Here is an 8,992-nt window from a genome sequence, read left to right as displayed (position 1 = left end):
GACAGAGGTGGAAGACATGACTCTTAGTAATGGTGGAAATAGTAGTGACAGTTCATTTAGTACTGGTAGTTGTGCTGGTAGAGGCACTAGGGTGAAATTTAAAATTTAAGGGTGGGAATTGTGAGTGTATAGAGAAATCCCAATGTCATGATGACTCAAAAAAAGTGGGGGAGATACTATTGAATGATGGCAACTGCTTAAAGATGACAGGGTGACATTAGAGTAAGAGGATGGTGACAGCTTTAGTAGTAACAATGCAGCTTCAACTTCCAATAAACCTGCCCATGGTAAGTCTAAGGCAAGATTAGCTTCAGTGATGGTGGCACTTGCTGTTACTTTTCCATTGCTGCTGGTGTTTGTGGAAGCAGCAACATGTGGTCATCTCCTTATAATAATATCTTTGTACATTACCAAATGACAAATCCATGAAAAGGTGCAAGATCTGCAAGCAGGAAATCATGGAAATCAGGGAACTCCTTCAAGACTGTTGGAAGACCATTTTAGGTCACTACCTCTTGAAGCTCATCAAGAGAATGTCAAGAGTGTGCAAGGGACTATGGGAAGAATATGCAAATCTGTCTTCCATGATGTAATTAGGAAGTCAGGTGCCTCAGTGTTGCAAACCAATAGAGGGCGCTCACTGGAATGTGCAAGCCTGTCTTCCCTGATGTAATTAGGAAGACAGGATCTCAGTGAAAATAGCCCAATAAAGGCTGCTCCCTTTAACATCATACTCGACCTTCCAAGAGGCCTTTGTTTTCAATGATGCTGGGATTATTACCAGGTATAGTCTCTCAATCGAGGACAGCCGTTTCGATGTTCTTGCATCTCGTCAGCTCGATATAGAGAAGACTAACCTGGTACAGGTGAGAGGCTTAGACAGGGTAAGGGGGGTATCGTCACTCCATGGGTAGAGACCACCATATAGAGTGTGCAAAGCAGGAATCAAAGCAAAAGGTGGCTACTTTGAAGAACCTAGAATATAAGACATATTTTCAGTTGTTTCACACTTTTTTGTTAAGTATATAATTTCACATGTGCTATTTCATAGTTTTGATGCCTTCAGTGTGAATCTACAATTTTCATTGTCATGAAAATACAGAAAAACTCTTTGAATGAGAAGGTGTGACCGAACTTTTGGTCTGTAATGTATATAAGTACATAACGTGAGCAGAAAAGAGCCCGTTTTGAAAGTGAAACTTCAATTGGGCTATTTATGCCACATTTCTTGGATTTTATGATAACCTTTTTTACAAGATTTTATGAGTCATGAGTACAAATAAAGAAACTTGATTGGGAATACTCTAAAGCAGTGCTGTACCATGTTCTACTTATTATCTGATAGATTAGACTGCTGTTTACTCTATGGATCTCAAATACTGGTTAAACATGGTAAAGTTTTCTCTGTCTTTGATCAGAAGAACAGTGTAGTCTACTAACATACTGTACCAAAGCCTGACAAATCTAATTGTCAATGTAATCCCAGTTATTTTTTTTTTTAATAATGGTGTATCTTGTACTTATCTAAATAATAAAATATTATGAAAGATGTAACAAGCTTTCATTGTATGTATGCCCGCTGCCTTGGGGTTGTGTTTGACTCAGACCTTTCCTTCAGCCCCCATATGCAATCATTCACACGCTTTTTGTCACCTCCACCTCAAAAACATCTCCAGAATACACCCTTTCCTTACCAGAGATACATTAAAGATATTTATTGTCGCTCTGATTCACTCTCGCCTTGACTACTGTAGCTCCTTACTAATCGGTCTTCCGCTACTAAACTCTCCCCTCTACAATCTATTCTGAATGCAGTGGCCAGGCTCATCTATCAGTCTAGATCCATGATTGTGAACCTATGGCACGGGTGCCAGAGTTGGCAGTAAGAGCCCTCTCTTTGGGCACTCATCTGTGGAACCGATCATACTGTGTGGGGGCCACTGTGCAGCAGATTATACTGTGTGGAGGGCACTGTGGAGCTGATTTTACTGTGTGGGGGTCACTGTGTAGCAGTTTGGACTGTGTGGAGGTCACAGTGGAGTAGAAAGCTCTATAAAGTCCCATTCACATGACCGTATTTTGCATGTCCATAAATGTCTGCAATTGTGGATCCGCACATTATTAAGGTTAAATTCCCATGTTGGCACTTTGTGATAAATTAGTTGGTTTTGGGTTGCAGTTTGGGCATTCGGTCTCTAAAAGGTTCGCCATCACTGATCTAGATGCTACAGCGATGCCTGTGTCAGTCACTACATTGGCTGCCTATTCAATACAGAATACAATATAAACTTATCACCCGCATCCACAAGGCTCTCTGCATTTCAGCACCTCCATACATTTCCTCCCTCATCTCTGTCTATCGCCCAACCCGTGTTCTCCGTTCACTCAATGAGCTAAGACTTACATCCTCTATTATCAGAACCTCCCACGCTCATATACAAGACTTCTCCCGAGTTGCGTCACTTCTCTGGAATACTCTACCCCGGACAATCAGATTAACTCCCAATTTCTACAGTTTCAATCGCGAACTAAAGACACATCTTTTCAGACAGGCCTATCACAATTTCTAATGTAAACCCTTACATACTATATTTAGAATCCCCAAAATTTAACCCTCCTCTGTTCCAGCTCCCACATTACCCCACACCATATGATGTCTTTTCAGGCTAACTTTATATGTCCAGGTACAATCTGCATGTTAAAGGACACGACTGGTGACTGCTCATACAGTTTTATATTTGTGTAATGACAGTAACCTCTCTTATAAAATTATCTGAACATTGTATAAGCAATGCTATCTCCGATGCCGCCCCTCTTGTGTCACCCCCTCTATCTCATAGATTGTAAGCTCTTGCGAGCAAGGCCCTCAGTCCCATTGTGTGAAGTGACTATTTCTTTGTAATGTATCTTTTTTTGTCTGTACATGAACCCTACAAATTGTACAGTGCTGCAGAATATGTTGGCGCTATGTAAATAAAATGTATTATTATTATTATTATTATTATTATTATTATTATTATTAAGAATGCATTGGACGGCGACTGCAAATCTACATGCCATTGTACATTCTGCTCTTGCCACTGTCTCATGTAAGTTTAGAAAGTGTCTTGTTTAACTAAATTCATCATGTGGCTATCTATATTTGCAAATCCTTGATGAATTTGGTGCAATTTTCACCATCTAATTGACATTTGATGGAACGGTAAGTTATGTGAATTGTAGATGTATTTTATGAATTACCTCCAGTGTGCTGAGTTTTTCTATTCAATGCTAAAACTGGTAAGAAACAAAAACCTGATACTGACATATGAATAAAAGTGTATTAATGATATACAATTTAACTGGTTACATAAATAAATAATAATGCAGAAATTATTTCTTTTATATAACTGCAGCCAAGTTGAAGCAGGCTTGTGCAGTGTGACAGAAATAAAACACAAATGTAATATTAAATGAAAACAAGCATAAACTTACAATATAGAAAAAGACAAGTTCACAGAGGCAAATACACATAAGTGATCCAAATGAAGACTGGCACTTTTTAGTCTAGTCAATGTAGATGTGGGCAGGCCAATTTGCCACAAATCTTGCAGCACATAAATACATTGTACTTTTCACCGGAATATACAAATTTCTCCAAACTTTCAAAGTAATATCAAGTTATAATTATCTAACTTTCCCAGAGTTCTTTTTAGCTAACTCAGTACCAGGAACTTTAACAATGAAAGTTTACACAGCTATAATTTGGGTTTAGAATGAATTTACTGCAAATAGAATGCACATAATAATATGAATAATGGAAGCATTTTCGTAGTATATAGTATATAAATCTAACAGTATATATATGAAAACATAATGTTTTTAATGATCCCATCCCCATGACCGCCAGAAATTAGTTGACTAAACGGACATATGTACAGATGTGGTCCAGTAGTTACTGCAGCTCATTCCCATCCACTTTAATAGGAGTGGGCTGCAGTACAATTGAAAGTCACAAGTTTAGATGAGTGGCTGTGCGTGCATAAGGAAAATTGAAGAGTACATGGCACATGGTTTACTAGTAAGTGAGGCTGAAACAGTTGGCACAACAACAGTATATGTTTTGTTAAATGGTCATCAAAATGGAGTCTGGATGTACAACCAATAAATAAACTCATGAGAAAAGAACATACAAATAAGTGGCATTGCTTTGTAAATCTCCAGAAATGGCTTCCTCTAATGCTACAATCCATATGCAATACAAATGGGATAGGGAATGTGCTGTACCATTACAACTATTCTGTGAATTAGATGGTTGTAGAGAAGCACCAATTGGTGGACAACACTAGATTATAATTAGAGATGAGCGAGTAGTATTCGATCGAGTAGGTATTCGATCGAAAACTACGGTGTTCGAAATACTCGTACTCGATCAAATACTACTCGCTATTCGCAGTAAAGATCCGATTCAGATGGTTCTGCAGCAGGCTCGTCTTTGCTAGTCGGGAGGGCTGGCAGCTTGGGGTTATGCGGGAGCTGACTTTTTCTCATAGGAATGCATTGACCAGCGTTGATTGGCCAAATGCTATACAGTGTACAGCATTTGGCCAATCAACGCTGGTTCTGCCGGAGGCTCGTCTGTGACGAGGAGGAGTCTAAGATCGGACCACAGCAGTCTTAATTGCAACATGCCGCTAGCGGAAAAAAGAACACTAACGGTCTCTATAGACCACCATTGTGAGGGGGTGGATTATGACATGGATTCTGCGCCATAATCCGCCCCCTCTGCGCCCATGTGAACTATCCCTTATAGGATGCCACCATTGTAACAAGTCAGCTTTGGAAATTTTTGAGCTGTATCATTAAAAAGTGGAGGTGTTTAGGAACCATAGAAACTTATCCACATGTCTGACCATGTACCAAGTCACAAAGTGAGTGTTGATGTGCATAGCGCATAAAAATACTCAGGCCAATACTCAGGCCATCAGCACAAATACTGTGCAGCAGGTATCACAAAGGATGGGTTTACTTCGCTGATCAACTGCATGCGAAACTTCCATTAACAGGCACATTAACAAGGATCAGTGGCCACTGGATTCTGGAGCTGTGGAAACATGTCCTCTGAAGAGATTAATTACTTCTCTATTTGGCAATCTGATTCTCCTGGTGTATGCCAGAATAGTGTTATCTGTCTGTCTACATTGTTCAAAGTTGTGGAAAAGGAATAATGCTATGGGATTTGGTCTAGGCCCCTTAGTTCCAGTGAAGAGAAATCTTAATACTTCACCATTAGAGATGGGTAAACTGTAATGCCACATGATAAATGGCAAAGAGAGCCGGATGTCACCAGGAGAGCGCCGGACTTCGTAAGAAGACACAAAAAAGGTGAGGTAAGGTGAGACCTAAGAGTATGATATAGCAGCCATTTTGGTTCTCCATTTGTTCGATTTCATAAAAACCAAAAAATTTAAAATATTTGGGTTAAACCGGGCTCGGTACAAACCAATTCACCCATCACCATATCAATACATTTTGGACAACTGTATGCGTCTAACCTTCTGGGAACAATTTGTGGAAGGCACTTTTTCAGTTTCAGCATGAAACCAGTGCAAGGTTTACCACTAAATAACTCCTTAAAGGGATTCTATCATTAGAATCCTTTTTCAGTACTACTACATCGGAATAGCCTTAAGAAAGGCTATTGGTCCCCTACTTTTAGAATTCTTCTAATTCTACAGAGTACAGAGCCTAAAAATAAAACAGGAAAAATATACAGTGCAATCCTAGGCAAAAAAAAAGTGTGTTCATGTAAAAGCAAAATACTTTAAACTTATACTCAAATTTATTAAAGATCATAATAAAATATTTAGATAATAATAATAATAATAATAATAATAATATAATACTAATAAATAAAGGTTTTTCAAAATATGATAAGATACAAAAACATTAGAGAAAAGAGGGATACACTGCTATCTGTTATAAAAATAAATAGTATCACTTGTAGAAGTAAATAAAGGCCAAACATGATACACACTAGTGAAAAGGAATTGGTTATACACAGGATCAATATAGTAGGTATATACAATGAGAAGTATAATAATAAATATAAATAGCCATATAAAACTCCAAAACACTCTTTCAGATGAAGATAAAGGGGGCTATCTATACATAATAATGTATACCCAGTGGTACGCGCCCCAACGCGCGTTTCACCGTGCTGACTTCGTCAGCATGCATGCATGCTCAGTAGCTCTGTACCGGCATCACTTACGCAGTACGCTCATGTAGCAGCCACAGAAAAATGTCCAACAAGACATGCGCAGCTGACTGCACATACCTTGTCAGCCATTTTTCTGTGGCTGCTAAACAAGTGAACACAGTCTCGCTGGAAGAAGATGCAGGAGGACACGCACGGCTGTAGAAGAAGAAGGGCGTCACTGGAGAGCACTGGACATCCCCTGACTCATTTGCATATGGAAAAAACTGTGAATATCACCAAAACAGCGGCATGGAGAAGAATTGTAAAGGTAGGGGATGAATAGCCTTTCTTAAAGGGATTCTATTATTCAGAAAACCCTTTATCAGCTAAACATCTGCCTGAATAGCCTTTAAAAAGGCGATTCAGGTGCTGCCTCTAGTCCTACAAATGACCCCCCGGTTTCTTGGAAAAACAAAGAAATAATATATGTAAATTCCTGGTCGTAGCCATTGGCAACCAATCAATACAACAGACTGTCATCACTAAGATGGTTAGAGAAATTCTTTAAAACTCTGCAGAATTTTTACATACTTGTATTTGCAAAAATGTTTAACTTTTAATTATCTGCAAATATAGATATAATTATGTTCATGGGAATACCCCTTTATGTGGCAGACAGTGAAGCAAGACTTTGAGACCTGCACCCAGCAAAAGGAAAACCTCATGCAGTCAATACAGGAAGTAGACTTCCGTTGCTTTGGGGATAAAGCAGGCCGATTACACAGCTTTGCGACTAAAAAGCCGTTTGATTATTTTCATCTAATTTTCATGTATTTTGGTGTGTTGATAACAAATAAAATATTGAAAAAACTCCCAGATGTCAGGATTTGCCACAAAATGCTAAATTGTCTTCAAAATTATCAAATATCTCAGGTCTGCAAAAAATAAAATAAATTAAGAGCTGTTTTGGTTATTCCACATAATCTTTATTAATGGAGATTATTTTAATTTATTATGCTAAACTGTATAGCTCAGAGGAGGAGGGGATGATGGAGGAACTTCATATTTGAGTCACTACACACTACTGAGATTAACAATGGAACAACTAGGCTCCTTAAATGCCCCAATTATGGCTGAGGAATTTCATTCTGTCATAACGCATCTCCCAGCAGGAAACGCGCCTGGCCCGGATAGGTGCACAGGGAGTTCTATACAACAATGGAAACGCACATCATGCCATCACGTTGGAGGCTGTGAGGCAGTTTGTGATCTTGTAGGGTTTTATCTTAAAGGGGTTGGCCACTTTCAGACCGATAATGACAAACACATGTACAATAAAAAGATATACAATTTTCCAATATACTTTCTGTATCAATTCCTCACAATTTTCTAGATCTCTGCTTGCTGTCATTCATTCTGTTACTTCTAGAGGATAAAACTCTGACCATGGTCATGTGATTTACGGTCCATGGTCATGTGATGAGCACACAGGTGCCGCTCGTTATAGTCACAGCACAATAATCAGACATCTGCCTGGTAATCAGCTGTGTACCTGTGTGCTCATCACATGACCATGGACGTAAATCACATGACCATGACTTTTTATGTGGTACAGCATCAAAAGCCTTTGAAAAGTCCAGATACACCTTGTCCACTGCATTACAAATATCAAGTTTAGAACTTGACATACTGTAGAAGCTAATTTCATCTAATCCATAAACCCATGCTGATTGGGTGTTATAAGATTATTTATATTGAGAATCTCCAGGATAGCATCTCCCTCCAATATCTTACCCACTACAAAAATCAAACTTACTGGCCTATAGTTTCCAAGCTCGCTTTTACACCCCTTTTTGAACATTGGCACCACATTTGCCATGCGCCAATCCTATGGAACAGACCCAGTCATTACTGAATCCTTAAATATTAGATATAAAGATTTGTCTATTCCTCAGAACTCGGGGGTGTATGCCATCTGGACCGGGGGATTTCTTTATTTTAGTACTTTGAAGGAGATGCCGCACTTTCTCTTGGGTTAAATAGGTGATATTTATTGGAGAATTTACATAATCTCTAATCATGTCATTGGATTTTCATGTGTAAATACAGTAGCACTCCTTACTGTTTTAATTAGCCATATTGGTTTTCTATTTCTGGCCCGATTATTCCCATTAGTCATATGTTTTTTACTGGCCCTATTTAGAATGTTTTTGAAGATGTCCCATTTAGTTTGTGTTCCCGTCACGTTGAGGACATTGTCCCAGTTTATACTACTAACCTCCGCTCTAGCTGGTTAAAATTGGCCTTCCTGAAGCTTAGTGTTTTTGTACCCCCTCTAATGAACATCTTTTTAATGTGTACTGTACAAGAAAACTTATTATGTTATGATCCCTATTACCCAGATGACCCCCAACCACCACTTTTGCCAGTGTGTCAGGTTCATTTGGTAAAATTAGACCTAAAAGTGCCTCGCCTCTTGTTGGGTCCAGTACTAGTTCTGATAGGTAATTGTCTTTTATTACTGACAATAACCTGTTCCCTTTCTTGGATCTGCAGGTTTCTACCTCCCAGTTAATATCTGAGTAGTTTGCAGAAACAGGTAAGTATACAGATGTTCAAAGCAAACTTAATAAGCTTTGTCTGCAGGGGCGGAGGATTATAGCACAGCAATGCGTGTTTAGTAGAGATGAGCGAACAGTGAATTATTCGAGATTCGAGATTCTTTTCGAGTAGAGCCTCAATATTCGACTACTCAATCAAATATCAAATCCCATTATAGTCTATGGGAAAAAATGCTAGTTTCAGGGGAAA

The sequence above is a fragment of the Leptodactylus fuscus genome, chromosome 2 (genome assembly GCF_031893055.1).
Source record: "Leptodactylus fuscus isolate aLepFus1 chromosome 2, aLepFus1.hap2, whole genome shotgun sequence".
Lineage (NCBI taxonomy): Eukaryota > Metazoa > Chordata > Amphibia > Anura > Leptodactylidae > Leptodactylus > Leptodactylus fuscus.
This window is presented reverse-complemented; position numbering follows the sequence as displayed.